Genomic DNA, 12,234 nt, shown 5'->3' with positions numbered 1-12,234 from the left:
CAGACCCCCCTCGGTATCCCTTTTATTGGCAGCCACTAGTTCGCCTACCCGCAGGGCCCAATAGAATGCCAGTGCAAATGCTGCCCGGAATAGGACAACCTCACTAGGTGAGGAGCATGTCTCCTCTAGTTTAGCTAGCAAGGTGGACAACCTGTCAAATCCTATCGGATGCCTGGTATCCTTTTTGCACCCCTCTAGGCGCCGGCAGCGGCGCAGTGCCTTTTTGACTATAAAGGAGTCCGTCTGGTCCCTGATCCCTTGGAGCTGAGCCATAAACGATATGGCGGCCCTGTACTGACTGGTGGTTGCCGCCGACCGGCCCTCCTCATGAAGTGCCACTAAAAATTCGGTAAAGGACCCTTCCTGACCCCATCTATGCTCCCATGCAGGGTCCAAAAAGGCGCAGTGAGAGCAGAACGCCCCTTCATAAGCTTTCCTTGTCCTGGACACTAAACTGGCTGCCACGAGGTTTTGTAGTGTGGGGCGCCGATTTGCCATAATGCTTCGGGAAATGGCGCTGCCACTAGCTCGCTGAGGGTAAACAATCCCTGAATGCCTGCATTTTGAAACGAGAGAGCGCATCAGCTGCATTATTCAGTACACCCGGCACATGTTTTGCCCTGAATTGTACATTTAGCTTCAAGCATTTCAACACAATTTCTTTCAACAATCGCAATATCCACTTGCAGCATGCTGCCTGCTGATTAATGCATTCAACCACAGTCATGTTATCCGACCAGAATATCACCGAGCGGTTTCGGAACTCTTCTGGCCAGGCCGACAATGCTACCCAGATGGGGAATAACTCTAGGAAACCAATGTTGCTCGTCAAGCCACTTGCTTCCCACCATGCTGGCCATTTCTGGGCCGACCATCGGTTACCAAGGATCGCGCCAAACCCCACACTGCCCGCAGAGTCGGTCCATAAACCTAACTCTGCTGACGAGGCCCTCGCTTTGCTCCAGACTACCCGGCCATTGAAATCCGCCAGGAATGCCAGTCAAATGAGCATGTCCTGGCGAACCTCAGCTGACAACCTTGTACAATGGTGCCCTTCTTTGAGGCCAACCATGGCCTGCGCAATAGATCGTGAGAAAGGGCGAGCCATCGGTATAACCCTCAATGCAAAATTCAGCTGTCCCACTGTTTGCTGTAGTTGATGCAGTGTCACCTTGTCGTTCCGAAGACATTGTAGCAAGGAGGCCCTGAACTTGGCGATCTTCTCCGCCGGTAGACAGAAGCAACCCTCCACAGAGTCTAGTTCAATACCCAGAAACTCCAGGGAGGTAGTCGGACCCACTGTTTTACCCGGCGCCAACGGAATTCCTGCAATGCTCGTGCACAGTCCAGAGAGCCCGCCGGGCCGAGAAACAGGAAATCATCGAGATAATGCATCACATGTTGGTGCCCTGAGGCCTTTGAGAACGCCCACTCCAGAAATGAGCTAAACATTTCGAAATAGGCACAAGAAATTAAACAACCCATCGGCATGCACATATCCATGTAGTACTTCCCCTGGAATGCAAAACTCAACAAGTGCTGGTCCTGGGGATGCACCGGCAGTAACCTAAATGCGGATTCAATATCCGATTTTGCTAACAATGCACCGGGGCCTAGGCGATTCAACATGACCACTGCGTCATCAAAAGATGCATACCTCACACTGCAAATGCCTGCATCGATTGCCTCATTCACGGAAGCCCCCCTTGGTGCAGATAGATTATGAATGAGCCTGAATTCGCCAAACGGTCCTGCAACCCGCCCCAAGCGAACTTCTTTTTCAATTATTGTGGCGACCACCGTCGGGTTGTGCGTGACGGACAGTTGGTTTCTGCATAAGGGGGCCCCCTGAAAATTCCCTGCCGGGATCCTGAAGCCATACGAGAAGCCATCTCGCAGGATTCCGGCGGACACATGATCAGGGTATTTGTTCAGCCAGGGGGTCAAAGCCAAAATATCCACAGGCGATTGTTTAGTCATCCGAGGCACCGTATCAATACTGCTTGGTACCCCCTTTTCCCCCGGTACCATTGCCTCTGGATCGGCAGCTAGTTTCGGAGAGGGAGGTGTTACCACAACCTGCGCAGGCATGCCTGAACCTGCATGTTCCCTGCGGCCTACTACACGTTCCCTTGTTAAGACCCCAACATACCCCTCGCTTATTCCCATTCCCGCCCGATCTAGACTGAGTCTCTCCCCCGTGGGCTGATCGAAAGGGCTGTGGCTGTCTTTGCTCAAAAGCCCTGGAACCATTCACACTCGACCCTGTTCCTCCCAGCGCGCCCGGCGTGAACTGCGCATGCCAAGATACAGTGTCCAAACAATCCCATGTCAGCGATTCATTAAACTCTTTCGCTTTTCTGAACGACACATCGTACCCTTTCCAGGTGTCCCCTCCATATTTTTCATGGAAGCCCGTGATCCTGCTCTGGTAGCAAGCAAGGTCTCCCAACAATTCTGGTGTTCGCTCACCCATAATTGCTACAAACACAGAAAAAGCCCATATCCAGTTCATCATAGACTCCTCTACCCTGAATTCTGCCATTTTTGCCCTCCATTCACTGGGGTGCCACAAATCTTTCTGGGTTTTGGCATATTCTAATTCACGATTGTCTGTCAACAATGAAAACATATTAATGTATTTGTTCGCCCACACCATCTCTTTCGTGGCCATCGGAACATGTTGTGCCAGGCATTCCCGCCTCGAAGGTACAGCGCCCTCCCCCATTATTGGGAGCGACCTCTTACTGTTTTCTGTCGTACCTCCGGTCGTGTCCGTCGACCTATTCTGGTTCTCGACCGCGGCCGTGTTCGCCACCTGCAGAGGAATAGAAGGCCCATTCCCTGCCCCCGCGCCCCTTGCCTGCCTGAGCTGATCGATAATTTGCCTGGCCTCCTCAGCTGGATCTTCCACAGTCACGGATCCCCCCGCTCCCTTCTTCAACCAAGGCAATACCGCTGCTAGATGAATCGCCAGTTCAGGGGGGTACCTGTTCCTTATCCATTGGTGTGATAATCACAGGGATTGGCAATCCCCCATCCGGTGCGGGCACCGGGCTGGCCGCTGGGGTTACTGGGACCAGCGGAACTTCAATTGGGACCGGGACCTCGCTAGGATTAAGTATGGGCGGAAAATCCGTTACGCTCGCGGATTTTGCGGATTTTCGGTAAATTCGCAATCCGCGAGATTTGCGAATTTCCCGCAAAATCCGCAAATTCGCACGCAGCGGATTTTTTTTTCTTGATGATACAATTTTGCGGCGCGCGGCATTTATCATCGTTTGCCGAGTTGTTTTTCTCGATATTTTGCAAGTGCTGCGCCATTTTGGATCTTGCTGCGGGATCCCGCGGGAATTTGGCAAGCGCGATTACGTAATTGCGGCTTGCCAACTTTTACAGCGAGCGTTTGTCAACGCGAGTACGCCGTGATCACGTCTCACGGTACTTCGCAATTGCGAGCTTTGAGATGCGGCGAGCAGCAACAATCTCGCACACGCGATAATATAAAATTTGCAATTCTGCACAAGAAATCCACCAGCAAGCAGCATAAACCTTCTGAAATTATGATTTTTATCTGAATAACTCCTTAGGTTGACATTTGCCTGCACTTTTTTTGCGAGGAGTCCATTTTGGGGAGGGGGGTGGGAGAAAGGAAGTGCCCCACAGTCTTCAACTTCCTGTTCCTGTCCAGCAGGCTCCTCCCAGTGCTTTGTCCATCTCCTGGTCACTTTTCATTTGGATCTGGAGCTGGAAGGATTACTTTTTGTGGATGCTGCTGGATATTTGGATTTGAGGCCTTTTTGACTTTCTTTGGATCACTTTTGGATTAGAAATTTTACAAGTAAGTTTGTTTGGGGCATTACAGTTGCTGCAACTACAATTTTGGAATTTTCGATTTTTGGGCTGTTTTGGGGCCTTTTGCCCAGGGGTACTCAGTGGTGGGTGGACTGAGTCTTTCTGTGGGGTGTCTTGAACTTAAACATCATGGAGGGTATGGATGGATTGGGATTGTGCTGATTTTTCAGTGATTTTTGTTTTTTGGGGCTGTACTTGTGGCCTTTTCACAAGGGGTATTTGAGTCTAGCATGGGCCTAGTCTTTCTGTGGGGTGTCTTGAACTTAAACATCATGGAGGGCATGGATGGAATGGGATTGTGCTGATTTTTCAGTGATTTTCGTTTTTTGGGGCTGTACTTGTGGCCTATTCACCAGGGGTATTGAGTCTTGCATGGGCCTAGTCTTTCTGTGGGGTGTCTTGAACTTAAACATCATGGAGGGCATGGATGGAATGGGATTGTGCTGCTTTTGCAGTGTTTTTCGATTTTTGGGGTGTTCATGGGGAGGGACAGGCCATGTGGCTGGGGGCCATTTTGAGTGCTGCTACAGGCCCTGGCCATGTGCTGGGAGGCAAGTGGCCATTTTGAATGCAGGCATTGTTGTTAGGCCTGCAACCATTTTGCCTACTTTTCAACCTTTATGCCCAGGGGTAGTGAGTCTTGCATGGGCCTAGTCTTTCTGTGGGGTGTCTTGAACTTAAACATCATGGAGGGCATGGATGGAATGGGATTGTGCTGATTTTTCAGTGATTTTCGTTTTTTGGGGCTGTACTTGTGGCCTATTCACCAGGGGTATTGAGTCTTGCATGGGCCTAGTCTTTCTGTGGGGTGTCTTGAACTTAAACATCATGGAGGGCATGGATGGAATGGGATTGTGCTGCTTTTGCAGTGTTTTTCGATTTTTGGGGTGTTCATGGGGAGGGACAGGCCATGTGGCTGGGGGGCATTTTGAGTGCTGCTACAGGCCCTGGCCATGTGCTGGGAGGCAAGTGGCCATTTTGAATGTAGGCATTGTTGTTAGGCTTGCAACCATTTTGCCTATTTTTCAACCTTTATGCCCAGGGGTAGTGAGTCTTGCATGGGCCTAATCTTTCTGTGGGGTGTCTTGAATTTAAACATCATGGAGGGCATGGATGGAATGGGATTGTGCTGATTTTTCAGTGATTTTCGTTTTTGGGGGCTGTACTTGTGGCCTTTTCACCAGGGGTATTGAGTCTAGCATGGGCCTAGTCTTTCTGTGGGGTGTCGTGAACTTAAACATCATGGAGGGCATGGATAGAATGGGATTGTGCGGATTTTTCAGTGATTTTTGTTTTTTGGGGCTGTACTTGTGGCCTTTTCACAAGGGGTATTTGAGTCTAGCATGGGCCTAGTCTTTCTGTGGGGTGTCTTGAACTTAAACATCATGGAGGGCATGGATGGAATGGGATTGTGCTGATTTTTCAGTGATTTTCGTTTTTTGGGGCTGTACTTGTGGCCTATTCACCAGGGGTATTGAGTCTTGCATGGGCCTAGTCTTTCTGTGGGGTGTCTTGAACTTAAACATCATGGAGGGCATGGATGGAATGGGATTGTGCTGCTTTTGCAGTGTTTTTCGATTTTTGGGGTGTTCATGGGGAGGGACAGGCCATGTGGCTGGGGGCCATTTTGAGTGCTGCTACAGGCCCTGGCCATGTGCTGGGAGGCAAGTGGCCATTTTGAATGCAGGCATTGTTGTTAGGCCTGCAACCATTTTGCCTACTTTTCAACCTTTATGCCCAGGGGTAGTGAGTCTTGCATGGGCCTAGTCTTTCTGTGGGGTGTCTTGAACTTAAACATCATGGAGGGCATGGATGGAATGGGATTGTGCTGATTTTTCAGTGATTTTCGTTTTTTGGGGCTGTACTTGTGGCCTATTCACCAGGGGTATTGAGTCTTGCATGGGCCTAGTCTTTCTGTGGGGTGTCTTGAACTTAAACATCATGGAGGGCATGGATGGAATGGGATTGTGCTGCTTTTGCAGTGTTTTTCGATTTTTGGGGTGTTCATGGGGAGGGACAGGCCATGTGGCTGGGGGGCATTTTGAGTGCTGCTACAGGCCCTGGCCATGTGCTGGGAGGCAAGTGGCCATTTTGAATGTAGGCATTGTTGTTAGGCTTGCAACCATTTTGCCTATTTTTCAACCTTTATGCCCAGGGGTAGTGAGTCTTGCATGGGCCTAGTCTTTCTGTGGGGTGTCTTGAATTTAAACATCATGGAGGGCATGGATGGAATGGGATTGTGCTGATTTTTCAGTGATTTTCGTTTTTGGGGGCTGTACTTGTGGCCTTTTCACCAGGGGTATTGAGTCTAGCATGGGCCTAGTCTTTCTGTGGGGTGTCGTGAACTTAAACATCATGGAGGGCATGGATAGAATGGGATTGTGCGGATTTTTCTGTGTTTTTCGATTTTTGGGGGTGTTCATGGGGAGGGACAGGCCATGTGGCTGGGGGCCATTTTGAGTGCTGCTACAGGCCCTGGCCATGTGCTGGGAGGCAAGTGGCCATTTTGAATGCAGGCATTGTTGTTAGGCCTGCAACCATTTTGCCTACTTTTCAACCTTTATGCCCAGGGGTAGTGAGTCTTGCATGGGCCTAGTCTTTCTGTGGGGTGTCTTGAACTTAAACATCATGGAGGGCATGGATGGAATGGGATTGTGCTTATTTTTCAGTGATTTTCGTTTTTTGGGGCTGTACTTGTGGCCTTTTCACCAGGGGTATTGAGTCTTGCATGGGCCTAGTCTTTCTGTGGGGTGTCTTGAACTTAAACATCATGGAGGGCATGGATGGAATGGGATTGTGCTGATTTTGCAGTGTTTTTCGATTTTTGGGGTGTTCATGGGGAGAGACAGGCCATGTGGCTGGGGGCCATTTTGAGTGCTGCTACAGGCCCTGGCCATGTGCTGGGAGGCAAGTGGCCAATTTGAATGTAGGCATTGTTGTTAGGCCTGCAACCATTTTGCCTACTTTTCAACCTTTATGCCCAGGGGTAGTGAGTCTTGCATGGGCCTAGTCTTTCTGTGGGGTGTCTTGAGCTTAAACATCATGGAGGGCATGGATGGAATGGGATTGTGCTGATTTTTCAGTGATTTTCGTTTTTTGGGGCTGTACTTGTGGCCTTTTCACCAGGGGTATTTGAGTCTAGCATGGGCCTAGTCCTTCTGTGGGGTGTCTTGAACTTAAACATCTTGGAGGGCATGGATGGAATGGGATTGTGCTGATTTTGCAGTGATTTTCGTTTTTGGGGGCTGTACTTGTGGCCTTTTCACCAGGGGTATTGAGTCTTGCATGGGCCTAGTCTTTCTGTGGGGTGTCTTGAACTTAAACATCATGGAGGGCATGGATGGAATGGGATTGTGCTGATTTTTCTGTTTTTTTCCGATTTTTTTGGGGTGTATAACTGAACTGATGTTCCTCTGTCTTCCATTGTTTTTAGGTGCACAAGACTCAAGAGAACCACCAGTGCCAGGTAGAAGCCCTGCAGCGGTGTGTGTGTGCAGCATAACGTCACGCGACGTCACGTCTGGCCTCAGACAAAACTACAATTCGTGCAACTGCGGCCTGCTGTCTGACCTGCTCTGAAGAAGATGGCCCCAAAAAAAGGTCTACGTAGCTCCTCTAGCAAGAAAGTTGCTAGTAAGGAGCAGAAGAAGCAAGTTACCAAGGAGGCTGGTGTGCCGGCCGCCGCGTTTTTTGGGAGCAAAAAAAAAGTACGCCTGCAGCAGCAGCAGGATCTGCTGGGGACCAAGCTGGGAGCAGCACCTCCGCTCCATTGGGTTCAGTGCCTCCACCACCATGCCAACTTAAGTCAAAGCCCTTGAGTGCTTCAGAGGCAGTCAGTGTACTTCTCCAATCACCATCGACCAGTGATGTTGGCTCATCGCAAGAAAGTAGCAGCAATGTCCCTGAATCAACACAGGTTGTTGTAACTCATCTGACAAGTGTTGAACAACCACAGCCGCAACAACAACACCATGTGCAAGTACAAGCCCAAGTACATGTGGAAGGAGAGGCAGCGCAAGAAGATGTGCAAGCAGAGGTGCATGGAGGGTCACAAGTGCCCACAATAGTTGTTCCTCCCGAAGTAGGGGCACATCAGGAAATCGACAATCAAGCCGAGGTATCATTGGAAGCCACTCCTCCTGATGATCATTCATTGTCTTCCACATCCCTAGCAAGGAAAAGATCAAGGTTGGTGTCTACATCTTCTTCAAGACCACCTCCTTCTGATGAAACGGATCCCAATTGGGAACCAGCACCACTGCCGTCTGAGAGTGAGGCACACCATGATCTGACAAAGGTACCTAAGCGTAAAAGGAAGGTCGTCGAAAAACTCATAGCTATGGAGTGTGATGAGGCTCAACAAGAAGTGATGGATACTGCTGCTGGTGAAGCCTCTCACGATGACGACGATGAGGCAGTCATCATAAAGGTCACTGCAGCCCCAGCGGGCATGCAGCAAAGAGACATTTTGACCATATCCCGAGAAGCTGCTGAGCGTGATGATGATGTCGACGAGGAGGCAATGGAAATGGAAACACAACATTCATTGGATTTGGAGTTAACTAGTACACCAACACCTACCGCTTCCATATTTCTTCCTCGCAAGAAGGGACCTCCATCCACCTCGACCTCAATTAGTGGTGGTGAAAGTGCAAAACGTACTGAAGTTCTGCAATCCACATCCTCCACTTCATCTGGCATTAGCAGCAGGACCACCACCACCAGTATCGCCGCCTCCTCTGGCCCCCAAAGACATTTCAAGTCTCCAGTTTGGGACTTCTTTAGTGTTTGCCCAAAAAAGGAAAACGTAGCCATTTGTAGCATTTGTAAGTTTCGAGTTAGTCGTGGTAAGTTTGGTACCAACTATGGTACCGGAGGCCAGAGAGGTCATCTTGAGAGAACGCACGCTGTCCAATGGCTTGCGCACCTAGATGCGGTCAAGGAAGCCCGAATTGCACGTAATGAAAACGTTGATTTTTCATCTGATGATGACGAGGAGGAAGAAGACGATTCAAACACTTCACTTACACCCAGTACCCCTGTCAGCAGCACACCCCATGTGAGGCACACTAAGAGTGTGGGAGAGAGTGAGACATCAATGCGAAAAAGTTCATCAGCGAGCGTAACTGGGTCAAAGATATCATCATCATCACGTAAATCCTTGGTCCAGGGCAACATTAAAAAGATGTTGTTTACAGAAGCGCAATATGAACGCAACCACCCACTGATGCGTCTGTATAACACTAAGCTGGCTAAAATGCTAGCTCTGGACCTTCTCCCTTTTTCTTTTGTAGAAGGGGTTGGTTTTCTAGAATTAGTGGCAGCGCTCTGCCCTAAATGGAAGGTTCCTAGCCGGTTCTATTTTTCCAGAGATGCGGTTCCAGCACTACATAAAGATGTTCTGAAGGTGATTGGGGCAGCTTTGCAGAAGAGTGCTGTTCACACTATACATCTGACAACAGACATGTGGACCAGTGGCGCAGGCGCTGATTACATGTGCATCACTGCACACTGGGTCTCTTTTTCAGGGGCTAAAGCAAAGCTAAACTCAGGTGTTGACCCGGACATTGTTTTTAAAGCTGCTCGGAAACATGCAACACTAGCCATGTTTGGTTTGGAGAAACGTCACACAGCACAAAACATTTTGGATGTCTTTAACACAAAGGTCCTTAACTGGCTGTCCCCAAAAAAATGCCAGGTTGGTTATGTTTCCACGGACAATGGCGCCAATATAGTTAAGGCCATGAAGCTGGGTGACTATTTCAGAGTGCCGTGTTTGGCGCACTGTATAAACCTGGTTGTCCAAAAATTCTTGGGTAATAAAGACAGTGCAGCGTACAGAGTATTGGACACCTGCCGAAAAATGTGCAACCATATCAGCCATTCTTTTAAGGCCCGGAAGCAGCTGAGGAGCCTGCTATATCAACGTCAAATGCCAGTGAAAGCACTCATCCAGGAGGTGGTAACACGTTGGAACTCAACCTTCTACATGCTTGAGCGTCTGTATGAGCAGTATACGGTACTCAATCACTATTTCTTAACACAGGGTACAGCTCAGAAGGAGGACCTGAGGATGGGTGCGGCGCAATGGAACATAGTTAACAGCCTGACAAGCATGCTTCGTCCTTTTGAGTTTTTCACTTGTGCAGTCAGCGAGGACTGTAATTTGGGAAAAGCTATCCCATTGTTGTACATGCTGGAGCACCAACTGAAGGAGGTGTGTTCTGTGTTTGAAAAAGTTGAAAAAAACCAAGACTCTTTTGTTCTGGCTGAGAAATTATTAGAGCACCTACAAGGTGATGAATGTCTTAAAATGATCCACTCAGACCAGCATTACATTTGTGCTACTATTCTCGATCCACGCTACAAAAAGGCGCTGGCAGGCCAAGCATTCTTTCCTTTTGCTGATGTTACAAATTACAAACGGTGATAGCCTCTTCAGCCAAGAGGTTTGAAAGAGAACGGCAGCAAATTGAAGGAGAAGGCAGTACATCAGCATCAGCAGGCCATCCCCAGTCACAACAATCCTCTTCTGCACCTGTGGCTGCGGCACAAGTGACCTCTCAGCCGTTAAAGAGACCGGCAACCGGATCATCTGCACCACCAGACGCAACAGTACCATTGGAGGCTGAAGAGGATTGGCTAGCTCGGCTCGGGTTTGGTTCTCAAAAGGTCACAGCAACAGCTAAGCAAAGAGGAGGAACCTTGGAGGAGAACCTTGATTCGATGGTCAAGGACTATCTGAATGACTCAACAGAGGTCTATGTTAATGCTGACCAATTGGCGTATTGGCATGGGAAAAAAGAATTGTGGCCACAGCTCACCAACCTGGCTTTAAACTACTTGTCTTGCCCACTCGCAAGCGTGTCTTTTGAACGTATTTTCAGTGCTGCTGGTGGCATTGTAACTTCCAAACGGAGCCGCCTCTCGCCCAAAAATGTGGAGAGGTTAACAATGATCAAGATGAATCAGCACCTCATACGACCAGATTTCAGAGTACGAGAAAGCGCGCCGGATGAAGACGAGGTGGCCAGCAACATAGATGAGGGAATTTCTACTCTGTCAGGTGACACTGAGCTCACCCTGCCTGAATTCGCAGAGTATGATGACGAAGCCTTATTCTCATTCCTGGACCGTGATACCGAGCCCTGAAAATGAGACAACGAATCAATAACTTTCTTTTTCGTCCTTATTCACTTTTATTCCTGTGTGTCTGTCTTTCTTTGTTGTGCACAGTTAATATAATTCAAACTTTAATCAGATAATCACAAAAACAAGCCCATCAGCAGAACTGTCTTCACTTGTTTGCTAATTGATTTGAAGGTGCCGCAGTCTGCATTCCTCAGGTTCACAAGTTCAGAAGAGCATGCTCCTCTATCCTCCTCCTCCAGACTCCTATTTCCATCAAAGCAGAGGGCTGGTTTATGCCCAATGAAGAAAGACTCAGCACTTGTGGGGGTGTTGTTCTACCTCTTTGCAGGTGAGTTGACGGCTCTGGGGCCATTGCTGGGAAGCTCTAAAAGTGGTTTGGACCAAATACGAGGCGCAATTTTTTTAGTGTTTTTGCCGACTTGCTTGCCTTTGAGGTGCTCTTAGGGGGGGTTCCGTCTGTTTGTGGGTGAGTTTCGGGGTCTGTCAGCACTGCTGGGACACTTTAATCTTGATTGCATTTGCTTTTCAGGAAATCCGTGGTGGCAAACCCAACTTATGGCCTAGCTACGCAGCGCGTTTGGACCGAAGGCCGAGAAATATTGTAAGTAGGAGATGTTGCTTTTGGCCTGTTTGGGGGTGTTATGCTTTTTGGCGGGTGGGTTGGCTGGTCTTGGGCCATTCCTGGGAAGGTCTAATACCGGGTGGAAGTGGTTGGGACAAAATCCAGGCCGATTTTTTTTTTGCTATTTCTGACATTTTGCTCAATGTAGCGTTTTCGGGGGCCGGTTAGGGGGGCTTCCTGGTGTTTGTGGGTGGGTTTCGGGGTCTGGGAGTACTGCTGGCTATGAATACTTTACTTTGCAAGAGGTTTGAAGCAAATCCATGGTGGCAGACGGGAGTTAGGGCCTAGCTGCAGAGCGCGCGCGGAGTGATTTGGGAAATTTGGAAAAAAAAAATGACTAAGTCCCCATTTTTGTACTTTTGCTCTTTGGCTGTTTGGGGGTCTTCTACTCGTTTTCTCTTGGGTTGACGGCTCTGGGGCCATTGTTGGGAAGCTCTAATACCGGATAAAAGTGGTTTGGACCAAATCCGAGGCGCACATTTTTTAGTGTTTTTGCTGACTTGCTTGCCTTTGAGGTGCTCTTAGGGGGGGTTCCGTCTGTTTGTGGGTGAGTTTCGGGGTCTGTCAGCACTGCTGGGACACTCTAATCTTGATTGCATTTGCTT

Source organism: Lissotriton vulgaris, chromosome 5, assembly GCF_964263255.1.
Source record: "Lissotriton vulgaris chromosome 5, aLisVul1.2, whole genome shotgun sequence".
Taxonomy (NCBI): Eukaryota; Metazoa; Chordata; class Amphibia; order Caudata; family Salamandridae; genus Lissotriton; species Lissotriton vulgaris.
Note: the sequence above shows the minus strand (reverse complement) of the source record.